The sequence below is a fragment of the Sinocyclocheilus anshuiensis genome, unplaced genomic scaffold (genome assembly GCF_001515605.1).
Source record: "Sinocyclocheilus anshuiensis isolate Anshui unplaced genomic scaffold, SAMN03320099.WGS_v1.1 scaffold400, whole genome shotgun sequence".
In the NCBI taxonomy this organism is placed as follows: Eukaryota; Metazoa; Chordata; class Actinopteri; order Cypriniformes; family Cyprinidae; genus Sinocyclocheilus; species Sinocyclocheilus anshuiensis.
In genome coordinates this window covers 482,893-492,213 of record NW_015554084.1, presented here as the reverse complement: position 1 = coordinate 492,213, position 9,321 = coordinate 482,893, and positions in this window count along the sequence as shown.

The window sequence follows — 9,321 nt, the reverse complement described above, 5'->3', positions numbered from 1 at the left end:
GAGATGGCAGATAAAAAAGAGGAAAATATCAGAGAAACAAAACATTAAAAAGAACGGTTACGATCAGGCAAGAGGTAGGACCCGCGTAAATATAGGAGCAGCTTTCCAGCAGTGGAGAGAAACTTAAGGAGCGGGAAGAGCTCGAATCAGACGCCAAGGTTGTGCTGTTTCTTTTTGATAGGTGTGGACTTTGCTTTGTTTCACACAACTTATCCGTGTTGGCTTTTGTTTGAATGCTTGTGTGTCATCTTCACTTGTTTCCGCAATCGTCATTGCCATGGTTGCGTACGTATGTGTGGGGCGGAGATTTCAAAATAGGGGCGAGGTCCTGTTGGGGTATGGGCCTGTTTGTTTTGGTGCTTTCAAATATCAACATTGTTTGGCAAAAATCGCTTCGTGCACCTTTAATTATTGCCGCCACTGCTTCAGGATCGGGTGGGGGCAGACGCAGGCTGATGCACAATAATAATCTACCGGTCACCATTACTTTGTACCCACATTCTCACTACACGCTGTTCTGTTGTCAATAAACACACATGACCATGGTGCTGCAGCCGACGTTTACGTTCTCTGGCCGTTTCTCAAACGGAAGGCTGCATCCTCCGGAGGTCGCATTTGTAGGCTGCATACGTCATAAAGAAGATCTTATTTTAGAATATTAACAGTTATAAATTTGACCATTATTCTTAGTTAAGCGTAAATTGTTGTAATATGCTTATGACTCGTGAATGTAATGCTCAGTTAACTGAAATAAACCAAACAAATCGCGATTAGGGGTAGGAGTTTATATGAATGTATGTCTGAGGGGAACTTACTGGCTTTCGATGGTATTTTTTCTTTTAGAGTGAATCGTTATATCCCTACTGCTGACAGCTTGGTCCCCCCCAGTTAAAAAATCCCATCTGCGCCCCTGCAGAAGCGCCTTTTGTGATGTGAGCGCTGTGGATGACAGTCAGCACCAGAAGCAAGCAGAGAAAAGGTACTCCTCTCAAAAAACATACAATTAAAGATAATTTTAGATGTTTAATACTATTTGGAGCATTGGGATCACTAGACGAGGGCTTAATGAACTCATTTTTGTGAAAACCTCAAATTAGAGTAAAATTGACATTTTTCACTTTTTGTCTGTAGGTCAAAATTAGCCTGTGCGCATTCCAACTAATTTCGCCAGCATGGGTCACATTTTCCGTAGAGTCTATTTTTGCTGCCCTGCTCGTGCAAACTTTCAAGACTTTAAAACGTTCAAGTTTATAACTGACCAACTTCTAAAAACAAATGTATATTTGTCTTTGTAAAGCAATATGTAACTTTGGAGCCACTGCTGTGACACTGTACAAACGTTTAAAGTGTGAACACTCTCGCGAGTCTGCAGATGCAGTGATGATGTAGTTACGCTGACACGAAGCTCACACACACACAAAAAAACAAAAACGGAAGAGAGGGGTCAAAGCCACTAGAAGGCAAGCCTGCAACCTTTAGCCAAAAAATCATAATGGCTAATGCTAATGCTTCCGCTTTGGGAAAGGAGACCAGAGGCCGTTTTTTTTAAATTTGTTGTCAATGGAGGAGAGGCTTCACTACGCTGAATAAACAGCTTTTTAGAGGAAACGGCTTATCATTTAATGAATCGACAGCCTATCTGCTAAGCTTCAACATGTTTTACACTAAACAATACTTTCGGATTTAACTATTTTTAGAGTTTACCACGAAAAATGCTGTTTTATAAGAGAAGTCACTGACTTTTTGAGACAGGTGGGATTCAGCTTACGGCACTTCCATTCATTCCTATGGTATCCGTAAATGGTGACTGAGTGTTGTACAACCGAAGTCTCTTTAAGACAAGTCATGTCACTTGGTGGCCATGAAATGCCTCTCGGGCATGCAAGTGCAACTCCTATCTCTTTTTATGGGGAAACATCAAATTCTCCAAAACTGTTCACTAAGCTTACGATTAAATTTCATATTTGAAATCACCAAAGAAATCTGACAACAACTGTGTCATAAATGTTGTTGTTTTTGCTCAAATAACGTCATAAAAAGCTTCTTTTTCAGGCTAGATCAGCCAGTGCGCATGCGCAGTCCTAAGCGCACGTCTCAGAACGCTGACTGTTTCTATAGCAACCGGGACTTCTAACGGCAGCTGCAGTGACGCGCGGACTTTACCGATTAACGATTGGCTCTTTCATTCAGAAGGCGGGGCTTCCTAGGATTGAGTGGCCATATTGAGCGTTGCATTTTTCCCCATTCAAAACTATATGAGTGACACGTCTTGGGTATTCTAAAGTCTTTGGTACAACTCTGACTGAAATTCAATGACGTTAAGGTCATGTTATTGTAAGGTAACATGTAATGTTATTGGTCATTAAGGCACACGTGATCTAAGTTAGCCATTAAGCTTTCTCCTAGTAAGTACAGACCCTCACATCTCCCTGTAGTAAAATAATAGGCTTGTTTGAGATTAGCGAAATCTGCTCAGAACCGATCACCGGTGATCACCGCGAGATGCATGCCAGTTAGGAAAGTGTCTGAGTTACGTCCGACTTGTTTTGATGTCATGCTGACATGTGCCAAAAAACTCTCGCGATGGCGAGGCGGCTGTCTCGGATTGCGCAGTCGAGCGCAGTTGCTCTCCACCGACTGCGCTGATCAAAAGCATGATGGGAAACAACACAGCTTAATGCTCATTGGTTCAGACAACCGTGCTGTTGCGTTCTCTTCTAAAATATTTTATTTTTGATCTGATTTCATGTGATTTATGTATTTAAATCATGCATGAATATTCCCAAACACTATGATAGGGCGTGATTGTTGTCATATTTCTATAAAAATCTAAAATGCATGTTTGTATTAAAGTAAAACTGGATGATAAATATGCCTTTCGTATGGAATTAAATAGCAAGCACTTTGAGTGTCTGGTTCATCATATTTATTTTCATATAAAGCAATAGAACTGAAATTATATCATGTTAATTAGCAACACAGCGCATGAGTGAGAATAACGCGATATTCGCCTTTGATCTTGTTGGTATCTGTTCCACTTTGAGAGGTCAGAACAGTCCGTCTTACTCTTGACTGCGCTTATTTCACTCCTACCCTCACTGCAGCCACCTACTCTCTCGCCTACATTTCAGGCGAGGCTAGGCACATCTCAAACAAGCCTAATCTCTGGAGGGGTGGGGTGAGCAGTAGCTTAATATCATAAAAAGAGACATGCACTGAAACTGGTCGCTGTAAACAGCTGTTTTTGATGAGGTAAAAAGGTGTTGTTTTACACGGCCATTGAGGAATTTTAACCAAAGTATGTTGCAGACATTTCATGAAGACCCTAAAGAATCATACCAACTTGTGGAAAATGGGCATCTGATGTCCTCTTTAAAGTGCCATGTGAAAAACCGGAAAGAGTGATGATTTGTAGATAAAAACAGAAGGAAAGATCACACCTGTGCAGTGTCTGTTGTCCATTTCATAGTAAAACAGCAAAATACAAAGAAAAAGAAAATAAGCAGGAGGAACAAAACACAGCTAGTATAATTATAGAGCATGACTAAACATGGATAGCTCAATCAGTCGAACTGACAGATAATGATTATCTGTAGTGCAGATTTATTATTTGAAATTATTTGTCATTTTGAGTTCCCTAAAAGTTCCAGAAGTGCCACCTATAATTTAAAACAGAGCAGAGTTCAGAAAAAGGTGGATAAAGTGCGTGAGATGACAAAAGTGCAAATATTGTGAGTACAGTTAAAAGCAATTCATTTTATGCTGATTTAATAAGACAAACTCTGGACTCCTACACAGCATCAGAGCATTTCTCCTCATCTTCAATTTATTCATTTATTTCAAGTCAAACCCTGAAAAACACTGGGGCCTGACAGGTTAAAGGGCAAAGTACTGAGGGGGTAGTGATGTCTGGTTCACAAACAAATCATTCTTTTGAACCACTTCTTTTTAGTGAACTGATTGAAGTTTACCATATCAGACTATCTCAATCGGGCTGAAATAAGTTGTGACTTGAGTCAACACAGATCTACTAGTTACTCAATCAAAACTATTTTTCAGATGTGCCTGACAGTGACTACTACTCTTAAGCCTGTGTTATACTTTCCGCGTCCGCGAGTCCGCTATGGTATGCGTGACGTAAAAATCGTCATCGGAGAGTGTGCGCGGAGGCTCTGAGTGGACATCCGCGTGCCTCCCATTTTTTGTGTCAGTAGGCTACTGCGCATGCGCTTGTACAAGCCGATCTACTACGCATGTATGGAACACGTCCGCGGAGCGGACCATCAGCATATGCTTTCGGAAGTATAAATACAAGTAGTCCGGATTGCTCATGCGGAAAGTATAACACAGGCTTTAGTGAGTCAATATCCAGGAGTATATGATTCTATGATGCCGGTTTTTGCCAGTTCAATCAGCGCTCCAGTCACTCCAAGAGTACACTGAACTGAGAACGGTACAGACTTGTCCGACATGATGCCATTGTGTGATTGCATAAACAAACTTGTGAATCAGTTATTTAAACCAGTTTATCTAAAGAATCAGTTTGCGGAAAAGAATCAGACTGCCCATCAGTGGAAGGGGGTGTTGACTATCTTGACTGTAATGTTGTACTCCAGGACTGGGAGAAAAGTACCAACATCCCCCTGCCAGGAAAGGCACATGCTAATGAATTTTAAGGATTATAGACCGATGGCTTTTATATCTATGCTATCCAAGTGCATGGGAGAGTGCATGGAGCATTGAGTCTGTCAACAGTTCTTCCAGGAAATGAGAGGTAAACTTGGTACCTTACAATTTGCTTACATGGCATGGAGTTGAAGTTGCCACTCCCAATCTGTTAAGCATTTGGATCTGGCAAATTCCTATGTTAAGATTCTATTTTTTGAAAATAATCAAGATAACACTTATTGGGCTGATAATGCAATGTTTGAAAAAGATTGAATAATGCGCACAACGCCATAGTTTCTCAGTGAACTATGGCTCTGTGTAGTAAATGCTGCTCCATCTGAAAGCACGTGAAAATACCACATTTAATAACATGTTTTTACTCCAAACTCACTTCATAACATCAGTCGAGTGTTTGAAATAAATCCTTTTGTGAGATGATGTGGCTTCTTACACAGAATAAGGCAGAGTTGTAGTACTTGGACTCGGGAACTTGGAATCTGACTCGGACTGCAATTGTGAATGAACTTGGACTTGGATGGACTCGGGTGGACTCGGACTCGGACTTGGATATTTTGGATGCAGAAATTTACAGAGTACAGACGAATCCATGTCATGTGTAATATAAAATAAAATTAATAAAGTAACAACATAAAATTAATATGAAAAGACATTAATAAACGTCTCCCACTTAAACTCAATTGATTAAAAACTAGGACTCGACACTGGACTCGGATCCAACACTGGAATAATGCACGCAACATATTTCATAGTATTATAAGCAGTGATAAAGGCTATGTCGATTAGCATTGCATTATTATATACTTTATTATAATAAAAATTATAATAAGGCGAACTCCGATAAACCATATATTGTTGCAGTTGTGTGTTTATTAGTCACGTTGAATCAATGAAAGCAGTTAAATCTTCTGTTTATTCAGCAACAGCTATAGGGATTTCCTGGGTTTCTTCTGCAAGGCATATTTGGAGTTTCAGCGTGAGAGCGCCCTCTGGCCTTTGGATGGAGATTTACTGCTGATCACAGAACCGTGCTTCACTGAAAGATACGCATGACAATCGCTGCTTCTGCCTAATCGCTATTTAACGCCTTTGCGATTTAATTTCGATTAATCGTGCAGCCCTAGTTTGGTGGATTTTGCTCTGCAAAGGATGTTGTTAGTCATTAACCCTTTCACTGGTGAGTTTAAAATATTCTAGCGGTCCCCCCAGAGTGAGTTTTTTTAAGGCGACCATTATTTTAGAACGTTTCCCCTTATTGTTTCCATGGCGACACGTCATGCTTGTCACGTGACACACCGTGGCCACAATAACACTGTATTACAGATGGATTGCTTTTATTTAGTTTTTCCTTTTTTATTCAAAATATTCATACACTTGCTTACCATATCATCAACTATCTGATATTCCGATTCACAAATATTTGTAAATGAGTGTGTTTTGTCATTTAAAAACCGTTCTAAATGATCTTGATCGTGATCCATAACGTGAGATGGGCGCCGCCATGTTTGTTCACGCCGCAGTTCAGAGAGTCCTGTTAGTCAGATTTACAGCACGTAAATTAATCAGTTTCTCCTGAAATACATGTAAGTGGCCGGTGAACTGGGAGAAGAATAGAGTGAACTTTATAGTTACTTACACTATGTGTATCTGATATTAATAAAACACGTCTGCAAATTATATTTGATTGTTATTGCTGCTTCCATAAACATCCGTGTGTATTTTACGAACTGTAAATGTATTGTTTTACTAGTACTTATGTGTATTTAAATGTCTGAAACCTAAAATAAACATTATGTGGTTAAAAACACTGCATAGTTGACAAGTGCAGAGCGTGTCTCAGCGCAGCCAAAGTGCGAAACCACAGTTTGAATATGGCAGTTATGTGATGTCACCGAACTTACTCCCAGGGGCACGGAAATAAAAATCCCACATGTGGGACCGTACCACTCAAAAGGTTAAAGCATGACTAGAAGTACACTAAACAAGCATGGGCTTTGTGTCGGGATGCCCCTTTTGACCAAAAAAAAAAGACCAGATATACTAATATGATTTTGGATAGACCTGGAGTTCTGGAACCAAACAGAGACCAAATGGTAACTGAATGATAACCAAATGGGGCCTATGGATCAGTGATATGGTCAAATATGGAGATGGACCAGTCTTGTTATGGGGGTGTTTTGCTGCTGTGGTAAGTGGAAATTTTGACTATATGGATTCTTTGACGTATCAGGCCATTTTGGCAAAGATTGTGATGTCTTTGTTTGAAGCTTGATGATCATTGGACTGTCCAGCAGGGCAACCATCCCAACGTATACATCCAAATGTACTGAAGCTTAGTTCCAGTAGAGGGGTGACAGAAGCTTAAAAGACTCTCTACAAAATGTAACTTTAAGGGGTTGAATATAATACAATTATTGCACATGTGGGACAGTTTATATAACTGGACACTGAAGAGACCTTTTTACTCACTCTGAAAAACACCAGATGATGTCCAGGGTTCCTAACCTGGAGAGCAGATGTGGCCAGTGCAATAAACTGCAGTGTCTGTAATATAAGATGCCTAAGACAGTGCTACAGGGAGACAGAAAGGACAGCTGATTGTTCTTACAGTGGCAAAACACGTATCCACGTTTCCACCCAAACGTGTTGAAGAACATGCAAGTGCCTTGGTGAAAGTGTGGAGTAACATCTCACAGCAAGAACTGTCAAATCTGGGATATGGTCAAATATGGAGATGGACCAGTCTTGTTATGGGGGTGTTTTGCTGCTGTGGTAAGTGGAAATTTTGACTATATGGATTCTTTGACGTATCAGGCCATTTTGGCAAAGATTGTGATGTCTTTGTTTGAAGCTTGATGATCATTGGAATGACCAGCAGGGCAAACATCCCAACGTATACATCCAAATGTACTGAAGCTTAGTTCCAGTAGAGGGGTGACAGAAGCTTAAAAGACTCTCTACAAAATGTAACTTTAAGGGGTTGAATATAATACAATTATTGCACATGTGGGACAGTTTATATAACTGGACACTGAAGAGACCTTTTTACTCACTCTGAAAAACACCAGATGATGTCCAGGGTTCCTAACCTGGAGAGCAGATGTGGCCAGTGCAATAAACTGCAGTGTCTGTAATATAAGATGCCTAAGACAGTGCTACAGGGAGACAGAAAGGACAGCTGATTGTTCTTACAGTGGCAAAACACGTATCCACGTTCCAAACGTGTTGAAGAACATGCAAGTGCCTTGGTGAAAGTGTGGAGTAACATCTCACAGCAAGAACTGTCAAATCTGGTGAAGTACATGAGGATAATTAAAACAGCTGGTGGACACACAAGATACTCAAGCTGGGCCCATGGAACTCACATCTCTGAAAACACTGAAGCAAATTTTCAAATCTTTATTAACAAACCACATATTTGAAGCCCGAATAACTACATTCTTGCCTAAAAATGTCTTAAAACTATGTTCTGTGACACAACAAAAGTAGTTTTTTTAAATCTCCAAACCACTTATACTCTGTAGGGTCATGGGAATATACCACAAATCTGTAAGATAATGTCATCTTTAAAAACTGCCCTTATATATTAACTCCTGCCAAATCAGTTAGTAGGTTCTCACACATATGCATCTATGCCAAATTCTGCCACCACTACTGCAGCATGATGTGACATCATGCATCTCAAAACCACAGAAGTTAAAAATGCAATGACCACTTCCCACTGATGCACTGAACCACATACACCACCTACTCACCCATTAATCAATCATGAAGTTGAGGGGGTTGTAAACGTGTAAACTCACTTGTCTACAGAGACTTTACTGGAATACTTATACTTTTTTGTACTTTATCTGATCACAAGTGGTCACAGGAAAAGTATTTGACATTATTGTTACTATTAGGCTTAGATGTCGGCCAGGGAAAAATTTGATGATACAGGTTATATGTGAGGAGATCTGATTTTTCCCCCCAAACTGCAGTCACTGTTGCTTGCATATCTTTAGTGGAGATAAGATGACCTGCCCACTGTACGTGTTATCTGTTTAGTTTTGCTTGTTTTAATTCTGTTTCACTACCTGTGTTTAGTCCCAGTGTCCTTGGTCACTGGTTACTGATTAGTCCCACCTGTTACTTGCTTTTTCCCCATTGTCATGTGTATTCATATCTCATTTTTGGTTTAGTTATTGGTCTGTTTAGCTGTTGTTTAGTTGGTTAGCTTTGCTATAGTTTTTCTCCTGTTCCAAGTTACAGAGTGTTTTGTTTTTAATAAATATATGCTGCTTGCACCTAGATCTTATGCTGCATTCACGCCACGCAATTACTGTAATTTCAAAATGACAACACGTGATGTTCTGCTTGAAGTTGTTCACACCCTTGGATTCGGACTCTCAACTATCGCACTATCGATGCTTAAACATAGTGCCTAATGAATCTGAGGTGGTCAGGTAGTACAAGTCGTAGCTCTCAGAAAACTCCCAGTTCACAAGTTGTAATTACGAGTTCTACGAGGACATGAATGCTTTTTACAAGTTGGTATATTGTAATTACGGTAAGTATGATATGACGTGAACGTACCTTTAGTCTCAAATCTTATTTCAAAGGGGCAGGCAATCCTGCTCCTGGAGGGCCACTGTC